Source organism: Adiantum capillus-veneris, chromosome 15 (genome assembly GCF_014529385.1).
Source record: "Adiantum capillus-veneris isolate H3 chromosome 15, ASM1452938v2, whole genome shotgun sequence".
Taxonomy (NCBI): domain Eukaryota; kingdom Viridiplantae; phylum Streptophyta; class Polypodiopsida; order Polypodiales; family Pteridaceae; genus Adiantum; species Adiantum capillus-veneris.
Window position 1 is genome coordinate 116,156,623 of NC_140945.1, and position 16,457 is coordinate 116,173,079.

Consider the following 16,457-nt stretch of genomic DNA (forward strand, 5'->3'; position numbering starts at 1 on the left):
TCTCTTAGCAAGGATATTGACATAGGGGCTTTCGCTTTTAACTCTCTTCGTTGCTCTGCCTTACGTAAGCTCTCGACTTCCTTTTCCCTCGCTGCAAGGATATATCGCTCAACCTCTCGCACTTCGGCAAGGCTTCTATCATCGGGTAATATGACCGCGGAGGGAAATAACTCTGAAGAGTCAGGAGGTGCAGTGAATGAAGTATTCACGTGCAAATTCTCTAACGGTATAGGGTCTATGTTTTTCACGAATGAAGAATTTACTTCTCCACCCCCCTCATTTACATCATTAGCTCCATGTTCGGAGCGAGTGGCTCTACTAAAGGTTTCCTGCAGGCGGCTAAGCACACTCAGCCCTGACCGAGGGCCCATTGCATGCATGTCTTGGCTTGAGCTATCGGGATTAGGCATTGGGAAACCCTCCATGACGTCGTAGTCAGAGAAAGAGTCGCTAGCCGCTATGTTCGGGTCTTGGTTTGTACTACCTTGGGTCCCCGCCGAGGGTCCAAAACCTAAAGTAGGTGGATATTGAGAACTCGCGTAGGTCGAAATTCTCTCTAGTTGCTCTGTCTCTAGCACACAACCAGAGCGCAGATGCATGTGCCTTTAGCACCCTACAAGCGTCGGCGAATAACCTCGAAGGTTAACCGCTTACCTTTTTTAAGCGCCCGTTTTCACTTGTGTTTTTTATGTTTTTAATGTTTGATTTTTTTGATTAAATTGTGTGATAGCTCGAAACGAACATATCACAATTTTCGGGCATCTGAAGTTTCGTTGGTCCTTAAAAAATCAATTTTTAGCTACGTGTGAAGCTAAAATTCGTTTTCTTAAAAGGCGACTGCGGCCTAGGCCTGAGCGTGAGCTTGGGCTTGGGTGTGGGAGATATCCCCGATCCCGGTCCTACCTTTAAATTATTTATTTATTTTTATTATTATTTATTTATTTTTAAAGGATAAGGTCGCCGCGGCCTGCGCGAGAGCACACACACACTCTATCTACCTACTTCTAATTAATACACCTACTATTACACACTAACACACTCAATTAACTCTCACATATCTACTTCCTACTTACTGTACACAAAAAACTAACTACCTTAATACACAGAGAATAAACACAGTACCTTTGAAAACTCCATTAACAAAGAAAACTAACAACCTTAATACATAGAGAATAAACACAGTACCTTTGAAAACTCCATTAACAAAGAAAACACACAATATAACACCAAATCCCTCTTCTCAACACACACGCCCTCCTTTTGTACCTTTCCTACAATAGAAATTGCACCACGGAGAAGCACAGAGTGCTACTCGAGCTTAATGTATGGCATTCCCCGGCAACGGCGCCAAAAATGTGCGCGTATGTCACACGTGTCAATGCAAGGAACTTGCCAATACACCGCGTGCGAGCCACAAATGGCTCCAAGCACACAACAAACCTAAACTAGTAAGCTCAAAGATGATGATGGTGTGTCACTCACCGCTCTACACTTGCTTCATGGAGGATTCCTCGCCGCGAAGAAGAGGGAGACGCCGCTACGCTGCGCTCAACTGCTTCGCCGTCGTCGTGCTTTCGTAACGCTCGATCGCACACACAGTCCCTCTCTCTCCCTCTCTCACTCTCTCTCTCTCTCTCACACACACAAAGAGATGAAAAAGAAGAAGAAGGAGATGGAGCAAGAGCACTCTTCAATTTCACAAATGAGAGAATGAGTGAATTTTAGGTTTAGTTGACTTTTATATGAGCTCGCCCCATTCACACTTGGGCGCCCATGCTTAGCCAGCTAATCCCTTGAATGTTCCAGTTAGAGTGCGCCTCTCATCGGCGATCACTCTTACCCTTTTCCTATAGGACCGACAAGCCCGGTACCTGACTCTACCAAATAAATAATACAATGTACGCCGTAGGTTACAACGTCCGTCGTAGGTGATAGGGTGTCCATGAGCCGTGAGCGTTAACAACACCTCCAATAAAACCCTTTATTGAAAGGGCGGTGGTCATGTGTGTGCTAGTCTCCACCCAACCATGCTATCTTATAGCCTCCCCCTAGTGTACACATTGTCCGGCCATGCTAGTGGCCTTGCCCATAGGACCCATGTCCTTACGTTACCCCCCCCTTGGAGAATTGTTTTCGTCCTCAAAAACAAACGTAGGAAAATGTTTCTTAAGTGCGGAGACATTCTCCCATGTAGAACCTTCTTCAGGTCTATCTAGCCATTTTACCAACACCTGTTGTCTGACATGATGTCTGGTGCAAAGGTCATGAGAATCCAAAATCTTTTCGGGCGCATGAGGAATGCTTGGCAGTTCGATAAGGTCAACCAGCACACCTGTGTCAATGACATTATCATTCTATCCTAGCTGTTTTCGTAAATGGCTAACATGGAAAACAGGATGAACTCGTCAGTGCTCTGGAAGAGCTAACTTATAGGCCACTTGACCTATACGTTTGAGAATGGTAAATGGTCCACAATAGCATGCTAAAAGTTTAGCAACTTTTCCCATCTTCAGACTTTCTGAATGCTTCAGAACTTTGAGGAATACCTTGTATCCTTCTTTGAAAGTAGCAAGACGTCGATGCTCATTTGCGTACTTCTTATATCAATCTTGAGCTTTCTTAACATTCTGTCGAGCAACTCGAAGCATGTCAAAATGGTCTTGGAGAAAATCCTTCGTTTTTTGTATCTTCTCCTTAGCCAACCCCACCATAACGAGTGATCTAGGTTGAAATCCATACAAAAGCATAAATGGACTAAACCCTGTAGTCACATGCTTTGAAATATTATAAGCAAATTCCAATATAGGTAAGTAGTCTTCCCAATTGGTTTGCTTCTTGCTAGCGTATGCTCGTAGCATATCCTCTAGCACTTGATTAACTCTTTCTGTTTGACCATCCGTTTCTGGATGATCAGTCGTACTTAGATTAAGTTTAGTTTTCAACTTTTGGAACACGGCTCTCCAGAAGTGATTATCGAACTTTCGATCTCTGTCACTAATGATACTAGCTGGAAGACCATAGAGTTTATATATATGCTCTACAAATAGCCATGCTAATTACGGTGTCTTAACCATAGTCTTAGTGGGAATGAATTGACCCATCTTTGTGAGACGGTCTACAATTACCCAAATGGCATCATGGTCACGATTTGTAGTAGGTAGTCATACTACAAAATCCAGAGAGATACTCTCCCACTTACCTTGTCGAATCTCTAAAGGATGTAAAAGGCCACCTACCTTGAGGCACTCTACCTTATTAACTTGGCACTGTTGGCAGTTTAGTACGTACTCTTGAACATCATGATGTAAGCCCGGCCAAAAAAATTATCGTCGAACTAAGGCATACGTCTTATGGATACTTGGATGACCAACACTTGCACTATCGTGACACTCAAATAAGATTTGGTGCCTAGCTTCTGAGTCCTTTGCACACATACTCTACCTTTGTGGAGTAAGTAGCCATCATCAATGGAAAAATTCTTCCATGGATTAAGCTCTTCCTGAGTAGGGGTGGAGCTCTGTGTGTTGGAGTTTCTATCTGCGCGTGCAGAGACATGTTGATCTGGATGTTCAGAGACATGTGAGTGTGAGGGATTCCTTTTTAAAACTGCACTCCACACTTTAGCATATGAGTGATCTTGTGCACACTTGCCACGTAATGACTCCAAAAATCAACTCTTTAGTTCGGTGAAAGCAAGTGAATTAATCTGAGGCATCCAACTTAGTGCATCCGCTACTACATTATATCGCCCCTTGTGATATTGTAGCTTACAATCATAATCTTGAAGGATTTCTGCCCATCTAGTTTTACGGCCCTTTAAGTCTGTTTGAGTAGTAAATCATTTGATACTCTCATGGTAAAAAACTACTTCAAACTTGGCACCATATAATAGTGTCGCCACTTTCGTAAAGCGTGAATTATGGCATAGAGCTCTCTCTCATAGACAGAATAATTCTGTTGAGCTCTATCTAACTTTTTACTTTCAAAGGCTATAGGTCTTCCCTCCTGGAGAAGTACCGCACCAATGGATTTATCACTAGAATCAGTCTCTACCACAAACGGCTTAAGTGGGTTGACGATTGCTAGGATGGGAGCAATGGCTATAGCTACCTTGAGCTGTTCGAAACTACGCTTTGGGGCTTCTTCCCAAGAAAAGGTCTTAACTTTTGCTTTAAGTTGATCCGTCATAGGAAAAATGATTTTGGCATAGTCACGGATATACTGTCAATAAAATCCAACCATGCCTAAAAATATCTGAAGCTCCTCAACCGTGTTGGGATGTGGCCATCGAAGAATGGCAGCGACCTTGTCAGTGTCCATATTGATGCTAGAATAAGAGATCACATGACCGAGGTAATGTATCTCTGTTTTAAAGAAATCGCACTTGCTTTGCTTAGCATACAATGCGTGAGCTCGTAGTCAAACACAACGCGTAAGCTCGTAGTCAAACACTAATCGTAAGTGTTCTATGTGTTCATCTTCAATCTTACTGTAAATGAGAATATCATCAAGGAAAACCACAGCAAATTTTCCAAGATAGGGACGTAAGACACTGTCCATGAGTGTCATAAATGTAGCTCAAGCATTGGTTAGACCAAAAGGCATAACCAAAAATTCAAAATGCCCGAACCGTATTCTAAAGGCAGTTTTGGAGATATCTTGCAGTAGGATACGTACCTGGTGGTATCCTGAACGAAGATCTATCTTTGTATAGTATCTTGCCCCGTGGAGTTGATCAAACAACTCATCCACTCGAGGCAGAGGATACTTGTTCTTGATGGTTATCGCATTTAATCCGCGATAGTCTACGCACATGCGCATAGTACCATCTTTCTTTTTTACCAATAGAATTGATGATGCCCAAGGAGAAGTGCTAGGTCTAATAAAACCACGAGCAAGGTAGTCAGCCAACTGACTCTCAACCTCCTTGGCTTCTTTAGCACTCATACGATAAGGTGGTTTACTCACCGGTTTAGTGTCTCGCAAGACATCTATGCCATGCTGCACATCACGTGTAGGGGGTAAACCCGGTGGTAAATCACTTGAGAACACATCACTATACTCCGTGAGTAAGTGAGTCAGCTTTTGCCGTGCAAAAGGAGAAAGTAAACTAGAGTTATGCTGGGATGGAGAATCATGTAATTCTTGTTATGTTTGTTTTACAACAGTTGCATGTTGCTCTATAGAATTAAAATTGAGAGCACTTTGCTCGTTAGATTTGTTAACACTTTGTTTATCAGTAAAATTCATTGCACTTTGCATACCATTACTAGAATTCATTGCACTTTGTATACCATTACTAAAATTCATTGCACTTTGCATACCATTACTAGAATTCACCGCACTTTGCTCTTCAGAATTCACAAGATTTGGAGACAAGTAGTAACACAAAAAGACATCATCTATTAAATTTTCTTTCTGCAAAATAGAAAGCTCGGTTGTACATATAAGAGGTGCAGCTGGTATATTTTTCTCACTAAGCAAAAACACATGTTTACCATTGGCCATAAAGGATAAGGAGTTGTGTTCATAACTAGTGTGCAATGTGTTTCCTAAACCATGCAGCCACTCCCGTCTTAAAACTAGATCAGCACGGTCCATGTTCATAACTTGGAAGTCAAGGATCATCGTATGATCTTGAACAATAAGCTCAACCCCTTCAACTACCGTGTCCCATACTTCTTTATCATTCCCAGACATCTGCTCCACCACATACTTGTGAGAGTAGGGAGTCTGTGTAAGCTTCAATTTCTTGACTAGCTTATAGTTCAAGAAGTTATGAGTTGCACCTTCATCCACTAAAATACGAACACGTTGTCCGTTAATAATGTCATGCATGCGAATCAAATCATGGGGGCCAAAGGTGGGCTGTCACATTGAAGCAGACACACAACACTTGTGATTTTCTTCCATATGAAGAACCTCTACATCACAATATTTAGGAGATGAATCTAATGTGAGGCGTTGCACCGTGTGCATGGCCTTTTCTTTGCCTTGCAAAAGAGGACAATCTTTCTTGTTATTGTGGTCCGAAAGACATCTAAAACACAAATTGTGTTTCTTTGCACGCTCAAAATCAGCAGTGCTGAGAGACCCACGTGGAGTATCTCGTGATTGCTTAGGCTTCTTAGCCTCTTGTGGGCATGGAGAGGTAGATTGTCTCTTGTTCCTCTTGGAATGTTTGGGAGATCTACCTCGCCATTGGCTCTTAGCCACATTGCTCTTAGAAAAAGTAGTCTTAGAGGAGGGAACATTTCCTTTCCTCTCTTGGTCATCATCATATCTTTGTGCATGACTAATGGCTTCTTCCAAAGTTTTTGGATGTTGGGTCTTGACATGAAGACGATAGTCTTTGTCAAAACCCTATTAAAACCCATATCTTTTGGAATTCATCTAGACCTTCTAGTTTTAATATGATTTCCCGATACTTTGAAAGGTACTGTGTGAGAGAGAGGCCAGACATGTGGCATGCATCCCATGCTAACCAATTCTTATCTTCTTCATTGGAGTCCAAAAACTCTTTGGAGAAAGAAGCTTGAAACGCAGTCCAAGATGGAGGACGAGCATCTATTGGAAATTTCATCCACCACTTATAAGCCTTTCCTTTAAGAGATAGACTTGTTTTCACAGCCGTCTTTATATCCAGGGTGTGTTTCAATCTATGAATATCACTCCATTTGTGTAAGAACTTATTGACCGCATCCTTGTTGCGATCACGCTCTTCCCCGTGAAACTCAAGAATGGTGATATTCTTAAGTAATGCATTGCTACCTTCTGCATCTTCTGCAGCACTTGTCTCTTGGTCTCCTTGAGTTGTGCAAGCTTGGTTCCCTTGAACCGTGCCACTTGTGGCTCCTTGAGTTGTCTGTGAATTCATAAATTTCACAAATAACTCTGTAAGATTGGTAACATTTGCATTGAGTGCAGAGAGGTTTCATTCAAGTACGCTTTGGCGATGTTCCAAAGTCTTGAAAGAAGCCATATTTACAAGCCCATGATCTCCTAGATCATCATCATCATGCATATTAGTGTCAGTAGCACCCATGGTGCCCTGATTTTGATCTACGTACTCAAAATCAAACGTATGTGTAGGTGGGATATCCTCACTGGCCATGGTAAACACACACTAATGCAAAGAGAGAAAAGGAAACGACAACTTGTACCTTGAGAAATTGAAGTCTTCGTGTTTTGTATGCTCCGACGATTTGCGTTACATGCGAACCTCGCCTTGCGGAAAGTTGAGCGCTTCACTTGTCGTTCCTTGTAAGAACACCGTTGATGATTCTTCACAAAAACTCGTCGTTTTTGTGAAGGCTTTTCTTTACTTTGAAGCTACCTCCTTGAGGAAAAAAGAATTTTTGGAGGAAAACTTGCCTTCCTCCAAGAAGTGAAAAGGAAGGGTAAAGCTACTTCCTTTGAAGTTTAAAGCTTTCCTTTTCCTTCTAGTTTTTCTTTCAACACAAGTAGACTATCTCTCCTTGTTATACACAACAAGGGCCAATAGCTTGATGGTAAAGTGTTGGCCTCTTACCCTCATGGGGTGGGTTCAACCCTCCTTTATGCAAGGGTTAAATGGGCCTTCCTACGCGCGCAACCAATGGCGTCAATAGAATCTTTCGAAGCCTCAGTGCCGTCGAGTTTGCCCTTGTCGCCCGCCTTAGTTGTGCGTTGTGGGAGGCGGTCGCGGTCGACTATCGCTGTTTGTCCACGTGTTGCTCGCACAGAGTACTATGCTTGTCTTATTTTTGCTGCACAACGGGGACGTCGCTGTCTGCGAAACGTGGGGGGGGGGGGGGGGGAGGAGGACGTCGCATGCACATGCAAGCCTCTTTTAGCCTCCTCCCAAAAATAGCTCGGATACCAATGAAAAGGCGGTGGTAATGCGTGTGCTAGTCTCCACCCAGTCGTGCTATCTGATAGCTTCTCCCTAGCGTACACACTGTCTGGTCGTGCCGGTGGCCTTGTCCATAGGACTCATGTCCTTACATTTACCCATAGCTATAAAGTGATTGATCTCATTTTGGTTGTTTAGCATCATGGCTGCCCACTTCCATAAGCCTTGAGTGTCATATGACAACGCATGTACATAGCCATAGATTTGGAACAACAAGTCTCCAACATTTGTAAAGCCATCTTCATACTACAATCAACATTCATAACATAATTGTCCTGCTCTTTGATTGATGTGTGCTCAAGATGGTCTAAAAAACGGATGTGACTAGCACCTAGGGACTCGCATCATCAAGAAACATGCACCAGTCACTACAACACGTCGCACAAAAATCCACGCAGATATAGACGAGATAAAGTTAGTTCTAAAACTTAAAAGCGCTGAAATAGGCCTTGGAAAAGATGCCAGTTTTGTGTCATCGATATAAGCATTGGTATACTTTGCATCGGAATCAGCCTAGAAATAAGCGTCAAAATCAACTATGATATAAGCACCGGTAATTGTAAACGATATTCTGACGCACTCTTTGAAGTTTATACTGATGTCTGTACCGTACTCTGTACTGATGACCAAACCTGCAAATTTTTTTCGGGTAGAGAGGACTGGGATTTGATGCTGCATGTACTGTAGCAAAAGAAAACAGCCCTCTCTGCCCAAAGGAAGAGTGCACAAGGAATCGCACTCCACCTACAAGCTGACGGTAAAGAGCGAGTGTATGGCAATTAGAAAAATTATAAGAATAACATGATCACAAAATCAAAATCTTGATCATGGCATAACGGCATAAAGATTTTAAAACCATAATTAAAACATGAGTCGAAAACTGCAAAACCATAAACATAACCCATTTTCCATACCATAACCATTACCATAACTTGCTTGTCATACCATAACCATAATATCCATACCATCATTCCACAACCATAACCATAACCATAACCATCACATGATTGCCATACCATCATAGTAAAACCATAACCTTAACTTGACTGCCAAACCTTAACCATAACATCTGTGCACCATAGCATAAACATAACCATAAACCATAAACATAAGCACTATAAATTTGTACATATGCAAACAATCACTGAGTGAGACTGTATCAAGAAGGCCACAACTACAAAAAAGATTGTACCAAGAAGATTATATAAAGATGATTGGGTAAAACTGTATCAAGAAGACCCTCATGGTAATGCCTCCCAGTCGATGTCCTCTCCCTCCTCCTGTAGGCTGGGTCAAAAGGGCCACAAGTCCATGCTTGTACCCATACTTCTCCTCTCGGCATGTCGGAGGGTAGTTCACGGCAACTTCCCGCAAAATTATGACTTAATCATTAGATAAATCTTCAAATAACAAATATATTTTCAATAATTTAAAACATACATATAATACTTACAAACTCTTGTTGAAGCGTGTCATAGCCTCCACTCCCAAGATGTGACGCTCCAACAAACTCCAAACTGCTTTGGCTACATCTCTCTGCTGAGCTGAAATCTCTCAGGATTGTCTTGTGTCTCTCGTGAAATCCATGCCCACTCCTCTGCGTCCAACCATGCCGGATTTGGACTGTCGGCATTGTACCTGTCTCTCCCCTCTGACTGACGGTGTGACATTGTGGCCTCCTCCTGTAGGCTGGGTCAAAAGGGCCACAAGTCCATGCTTGTACCCATACTTCTCCTCTCGGCATGTCGGAGGGTAGTTCACGGCAACTTCCCGCAAAATTATGACTTAATCATTAGATAAATCTTCAAATAACAAATATATTTTCAATAATTTAAAACATACATATAATACTTACAAACTCTTGTTGAAGCGTGTCATAGCCTCCACTCCCAAGATGTGACGCTCCAACAAACTCCAAACTGCTTTGGCTACATCTCTCTGCTGAGCTGAAATCTCTAAGGATTGTCTTGTGTCTCTCGTGAAATCCATGCCCACTCCTCTGCGTCCAACCATGCCGGATTTGGACTGTCGGCATTGTACCTGTCTCTCCCCTCTGACTGACGGTGTGACATTGTGGCCTTCGCCACGCTCAAAATCCAGGGATTTGAGACTGGATCGTACCCCTCTGCCGGCCTATACTCTTTGTGAATGTCCTCGAGAATTTAATTCTTTCTTTCAAGATCGAGATTATCCCAAACCTCCATCAGAGAGTGACCAAATTGAATTGTGCAGAGCTGTGGAATCCTCTGTCACATTGCCTTTCTAACCCTATCCGCCACAACAGCCCCATCCCTACTCTTGTACACCTTGCTAGGATCATGCTCATGTGATCCCCAAGGTGTACGTGGTGTGCCAATCAATGAACTATCTATTGAAGAGAGTGGTGGACTCTCTCTCAGTGGTGTGGACGCATCGGTATAATTGCTACCACAGCAACCACCACCTTCAGAACGACGCCTACCTCGTCTCAAGGATGAACCACCCGTCGGTGTAGGGGGCACACGAGTCCTAGGCGTAGGGGACACACTCGACTGAGGTGTGGGGCCGCTCGGTGTAGGGACCACACTAGTCCCGGGTGTAGGGTCGGTCGTAGTAGGTGTTGTGCCATCACGATCTGCTTTGGTGTGAACTGAGACAAAAACGAGCCCATCTGTTCTAGTGACATGGCAGCCGGAGTGACAGGAAAACTAAAATTAGGAGAGTATGACTCATCGTCATCGGCCATGGCTAATCATACACAAATAACACCCACAAAATACGTTAGTTTACAGAAGAAATGCTTAATCAATACAAATAACAAACAAATAAACAAAGCTGCAACACAAATGAATGAATCTAAAGTGTATTGTAGACTAATAAAAAGAGTTTTACAAAAGAGTTTGTAGCAAAGATCATTTATTAATCTCTCATCTTCTATGAGATCTGATGCACCAAAGATGTCTATCTCAATCTGTACTTCTGCATCTTCGTCATCGAACTCTACTTCTTCGTCGCTCTCCGTATCAGCTTCAGTATTTGACACCTCATCTCTAGGTTCAAACAATTGCTCACTCTTGACATCCACCTCAAAATTTAAACTTAAAGTTTTCGTCGTTCCTGCACTTTGTTCATGAATCACCTCTTCGACCTCAACGTCCAATCCTTCCCACACTGGCTTGCTCCGTGGAGCAACTTGAACGACATAAAGTCAGCAAGATTTAGACAAATCATTCTCATCATTTTTTGTCCATAGTGGATCGTGTGTGACCACAACTTGTTCACAATGCTGCGGAAGTACGAATGTATCCCCCACATCTATCCACACCCGCCTAGAGTTCACTTGAATCAATCCACTCTTGTCTTTATGCACAGTTGCATTAGGGCCGCTGGTAATAACTTTGAACCACTTGACATCAAGGATAAACATATCGAACTTTCTAAAGATAATCTCCAAGATGTCTTGGATGTAGCCAAAGTATTCAAGTTGGCTAGTCTCTATGTTCTCATCCTAGAACTACGCCTACTTTCTTGGACAAAGCTTGCCCTAACACCAAAGTCGAAAGTGACCCTTTGTTTGTCAATCTTCCTAACGATGCCTTGTCCCTACAGCTCATCCTCTGTCACCTTGACGTTGACCTCAGTAGTCCACATTCGGGGCATCTCTGGATCAATTGAGACCAAAAATTCACTGATGAGGACAAGAGACTCTTGCACAGGCCATCCTTCGGCCATACTACCCTTGGGGCGAGCCCTTTGACGAACAAACCCCTTTAAAGTCTTCATAAGTCTCTTTAAGAAGAACATCCACCTGCTATGAACCACCCCAACAACTAAAACTTCATCGACCACATGCACAAGTACATGCATTTGGATGGTAAGAATGTTTTTTGGAAAGTACTTCTCCACCATGCACACTGCTTCAATAGCATTTAACTGTGCCACATTGATGTTGTCTTCTCTTATCTCTTTTGAACAAATCCATCGTACCAACTCACTGATTTTGTAGATTTTTCTTCTAATGTACTCTATCAAACGACCCTTTACGGCAATTGGTAAGATGAACTTTACAAATTTGTGCCAATCGTGGGACTTAAGACCACTGAGATTTTCATCTCTCGTAAAAGCCGTTTTCAAACATCACATGCACCCTGTGGGAGTCTTGAATGAAGATATAGTCTTCTTCACTTGTTGCTCTTCTGCACGACTCAAAACCCATGGACCTTTTGGTATAACAAACTTTCCATTGGGTTTAAGTCGAGGCCACATCTTTGGCATTCGACCCACAGCCTGCAGGTCATCTCTTTGGGCCTTGCTCTCCCTTTTTCCAGTGATGGTTTTCCATATGATCTCCCCCACATTCTTGAAGATGTGCATTGGGTCGAGAAAATGATTAATCTGCAGGTCACTCCAATACGAGAGTTCATGGAAAATAGAAAGTCTTTTCATTCCAGGTGGCATCCAATCTCTCCTCTCCAGCCACATGTTTTTCCAATCGCTCGCTTTTAGTGGATGCATGTTATGTTTGCATATGTTTGGTCCACGTAGCTCATGTCCTTCAGGCAAAAATCTACCATGCTCCTCGTAAACTGTCTTGCTCAAATGCTCAGAGTGGTGGAAGCCAAGTCAAGGACCACATTTTGGACATGCATGATTGCCCGAGTAACTCAAGCCTAAAACATCACAAAACTAGAATATAAAAGCGTTGGCATAGCCAGGAATCACATGTGTGTGGGGGTATTAAAGGCACTTACTTGAGCATTCACCGAAGCCTGGCCAATCATGCATGGTCCACATGAGAATGCCTTGCACATGTACATTCCATGATCCGATTGGTTGGGACATATCAACCACATCAATTCCTGTCCACAAGATTTGGAGCTCTTCTATAAGTGGTGCCAGATAGACGTCCATGTTCTTTTCTTTATACTTTCGTGGGACGATCAATGACAACAACAGATATCCCTTCTTGATAGCTAGCCATGGTGGAAGATTATAATTAACCAAACAAATAGGCCACGTGCTTCATGACAAACTCCGTAGTTCGAATGGGTTTACTCCATCCATTGCCAGACCAAATGAGATACATCAAGTTCGTTCTTAAATGTAGGTCAACTTTCCTCTATGTGCTTCCATGCACGAGGGTCAGCAGGTACCTGCATCACATCATCTGTCGATCTAGTATTTGAGTGCCATGTCATCAAACTGGCTATGGACTTGCATTGAACATGCTCTTTATTCTTGGAATCATAGGAAAGCATTGAAGGACCTTTACAAGGATAAATTTTCCTTGTGTGTCCTCCTTGTATCTATTTGATCCACAGTTTGGACAATGTTCCAAATTTGCATAGTCTTTGCAAAAAAGTGTACAATCATTAGGACATGCATGTATTTTGTGATAATCCAAGCCCAAATGAGTAAGAAGCTTTTTAGCGGCTGGACAAGTAGGGGGCATGTGATTCCCTTATGGCAAGATTTTCTCATTGAGAAACCTATCGTTACATGAACAAGTCAGTCCCTTGATCACATTATTGGATTGTAATTTGATACAATGTATTTACCTGAAAAGCTCTGTGACTAAGGCGTCAGACCAACCGTAGACTACAAATTAAGCATTGCCAACGCGATACGGAGAACTGAGGATTTTGCACCACTGTAAAGCGGCATGCGTGCAAGACTTTGCATCATCTCGCCCTCTTTATCGTTGCTATCATGCCGTCGATATGAACGGGATGACTGAGGTTGGTCCGCAGTATTGCTTTCAATGTTGTCGTCTTCTATGTTCTCAATGATGGGATCCATGTCAAAGAATGCGTCCAACCTTTACTCCATCTCTACTTCTTGAAATGCCACATCAGGTATTGGTTGGGAGAACTCAGTGGATGGCTGCTCGTTTAAAAATCCTCTTCTTTGGGATGAAGTTGAAGCAACACCTACTTGAGGAGTTTGACCTTCAGTCTCTAGACCATGAGATCGATAATGCAGGTCTTGTAGTTGCTCAATCGGAAAGAGACCGTGATTGCGTACGTGTTGGTCGCAGATTTTTTATTTTCAAAATATCTGATGCTTGCAATGCGCACAAGGACACAACATCCTATCGTCCCTACTTTATCTACCAATGATGCAACAAATAATTAAAACACTCTAGTTGTTATAACTACACACTACTAAGTACATGAAAACACATGAAAACCTCACATTCTCTAGCCAGACCCGACCACTGCACACCTCGGTCTAGTGGTTCACGGAGATTAGGAACACAGGGTAATAATCTCGTCTTTATTGGTCAATGACTATATATTAAGGTTCTTGAATTCTGTGTGCACTTTGGAAGTCCGATTGCGTTTTTTCAACTATTTGCTACTAGCTCTAACAACCTCACATTCTCTAGCCAGGCCCGATCCCCGCACATCTCGGTCTAGAGGTACATGGAGATTAGGACCATAGGGTAATAATCTTGTCTTTATTGGTCAATGACTATATATTAAGGTTCTTAAAGTCTGTGTGCACTTTGGAAGTCCGATTGCATTTTTCAACTATTTGCTGCTAGCTTGAGTTCTAACAATCTCACATTCTCTAGCCATGTTCGATCCTCGCACACATCGGTCTAGAGGTCAATGACTATATATTAGTGTTTTTGACGTTTATGTGTGCCTAACCTAACCTATAACCTAAACTATAACCTAACCTATAACCAAATTAAACCTAACCGAAGTCCGTTTGCGTTTTTGAAGTACACGAGTCATTCTTGAAGTCCGTTTGTGTTTTTTCTACTATCTGTTGCTAGCTCTAACCTAACTTATAATCTAACATAACCTATAACCTAAACCTAACCTAACCTAATGTAACCTAACCTATAACCTAACCTAACCAAAGTCCATTTGCATTTTTAGAAGTACACGAGTCATGTTCGAAGTCCGTTTGCATTTTTTCTACTATTCATTTTCCACTAGCTCTAACCCAACCTATAATCTCACCTAACCTACAAACCTAAACCTAACCTAACCTAACATAACCTATAACCTAAACCTAACCTATAGGCTAACCTACCGTTTGCGTTTTTTCTTTTATTTATCGCTAGCTCTAACCTAACCTATAATCTAACCTAGCCTATAACCTAAACATAATCTAACCTAACATAACCTAAACCTAATCTATAACCTAACATAACCGAAGTCCATTTGCGTTTTTAGAAGTACACAAGTCATCTTCGTTTGGCCGCTAATAGATGGACATTGTGTTCGACAATTAGAGCTTATGGTATGGTGTGTAAAGCCGCTTAGGTTAGGCTGCTCCAAATTGGATTAGATAGCAATTAGCCATTTCAATCCGCTTAGGGCTAGCCACCTAGGGTTAGCGTCTTAGGACTAGTGTTGTTTTAGCTGCTAGTAGATGGCCGTATTTTGAAGTGTTAGGGTGTGCTATGTAAAGTTGCCTAGGTTTGGCCACTCCGAATTAATTTAGTGTAGCGTTTTTTTATTTCAATATTCTTAGGGATAGCCGCTAAGGGTTCTATGTATTACGATTTTGCCGCTAATAGATGGCGCACCGTGTTCGGACGGTTAGGGTACACTATGTAAAGCCGGTAAGGTAAAGCGCTCTAAAACATATTAGGCTATTGTAAGGCCATTTAGTCTGCTTAGGGATAGCTGCTAAGGGTTATAGACTTTAGATTAACTACTTTTGTTTTCGCCCCGCTAATACATTACTATATTTGGAGCGTTAGGGTAGGCTATGTAAATCCGCTTAGGTTTGGCAACTTTTGATTTGGTCGCTCCAAATCCAATTAGTGTAGCGCCTGACCATTTCAGTCTGCTAATAGGGTTAAAGGGTTATGGTTTAAATATTGGTAGATGGTCATGTTTGGACGTTTCACCGAGAAGTGTTTGGATTAACATAACAATACATAAGTTCTAACTGTCCAAACACAACGTCCATCTATAACATAAACATGAGTTAACTTAACATATAGCCTAACCTAACTTTTTACGTACAACCTATAACCTAACCGTTCAACTTAACTTGCTGCCTAAACCTGACCTATAATCTAGCTAACCTATCCTATAACTTATAGCCTAACTTATAACTTAATTCAACCTTTAATTTAAACCTAACTTAGAACCTAACCTATAAGCTAACCTAACATAATTAATGTCTTATAAGCTAACCTAACCTTTCGTAACTTAACGCATAACCTAACTTATAACTTAACATATAACCTATATATACCCTAACGTAACATATAACCTGAACTAAACCTAACCAAAACCTAAAACCTAAACCTCATCAATCGCATAATTTCAAAAGCGACATAATTCAAAACGAAATTTCTTCAAAACAAGATTTTTTCATAAAGCAAAATGAAAATTTTTCATAATTCAAAACAAAATTTCACAACACAAACCATAATTTCTTTTAAAGCATTGAAAGTTGAAAGCATGAATTTTTTTAAATCAATATACAAATTAATTTAAATAAATTTAGTATGCATCAAAATTTCAAGCACTCACATGCGGAAAATGTCCTCAAACCTGTCAAAACGCGCGCACACACACACACACACACACACACACACCATGTTAAACCC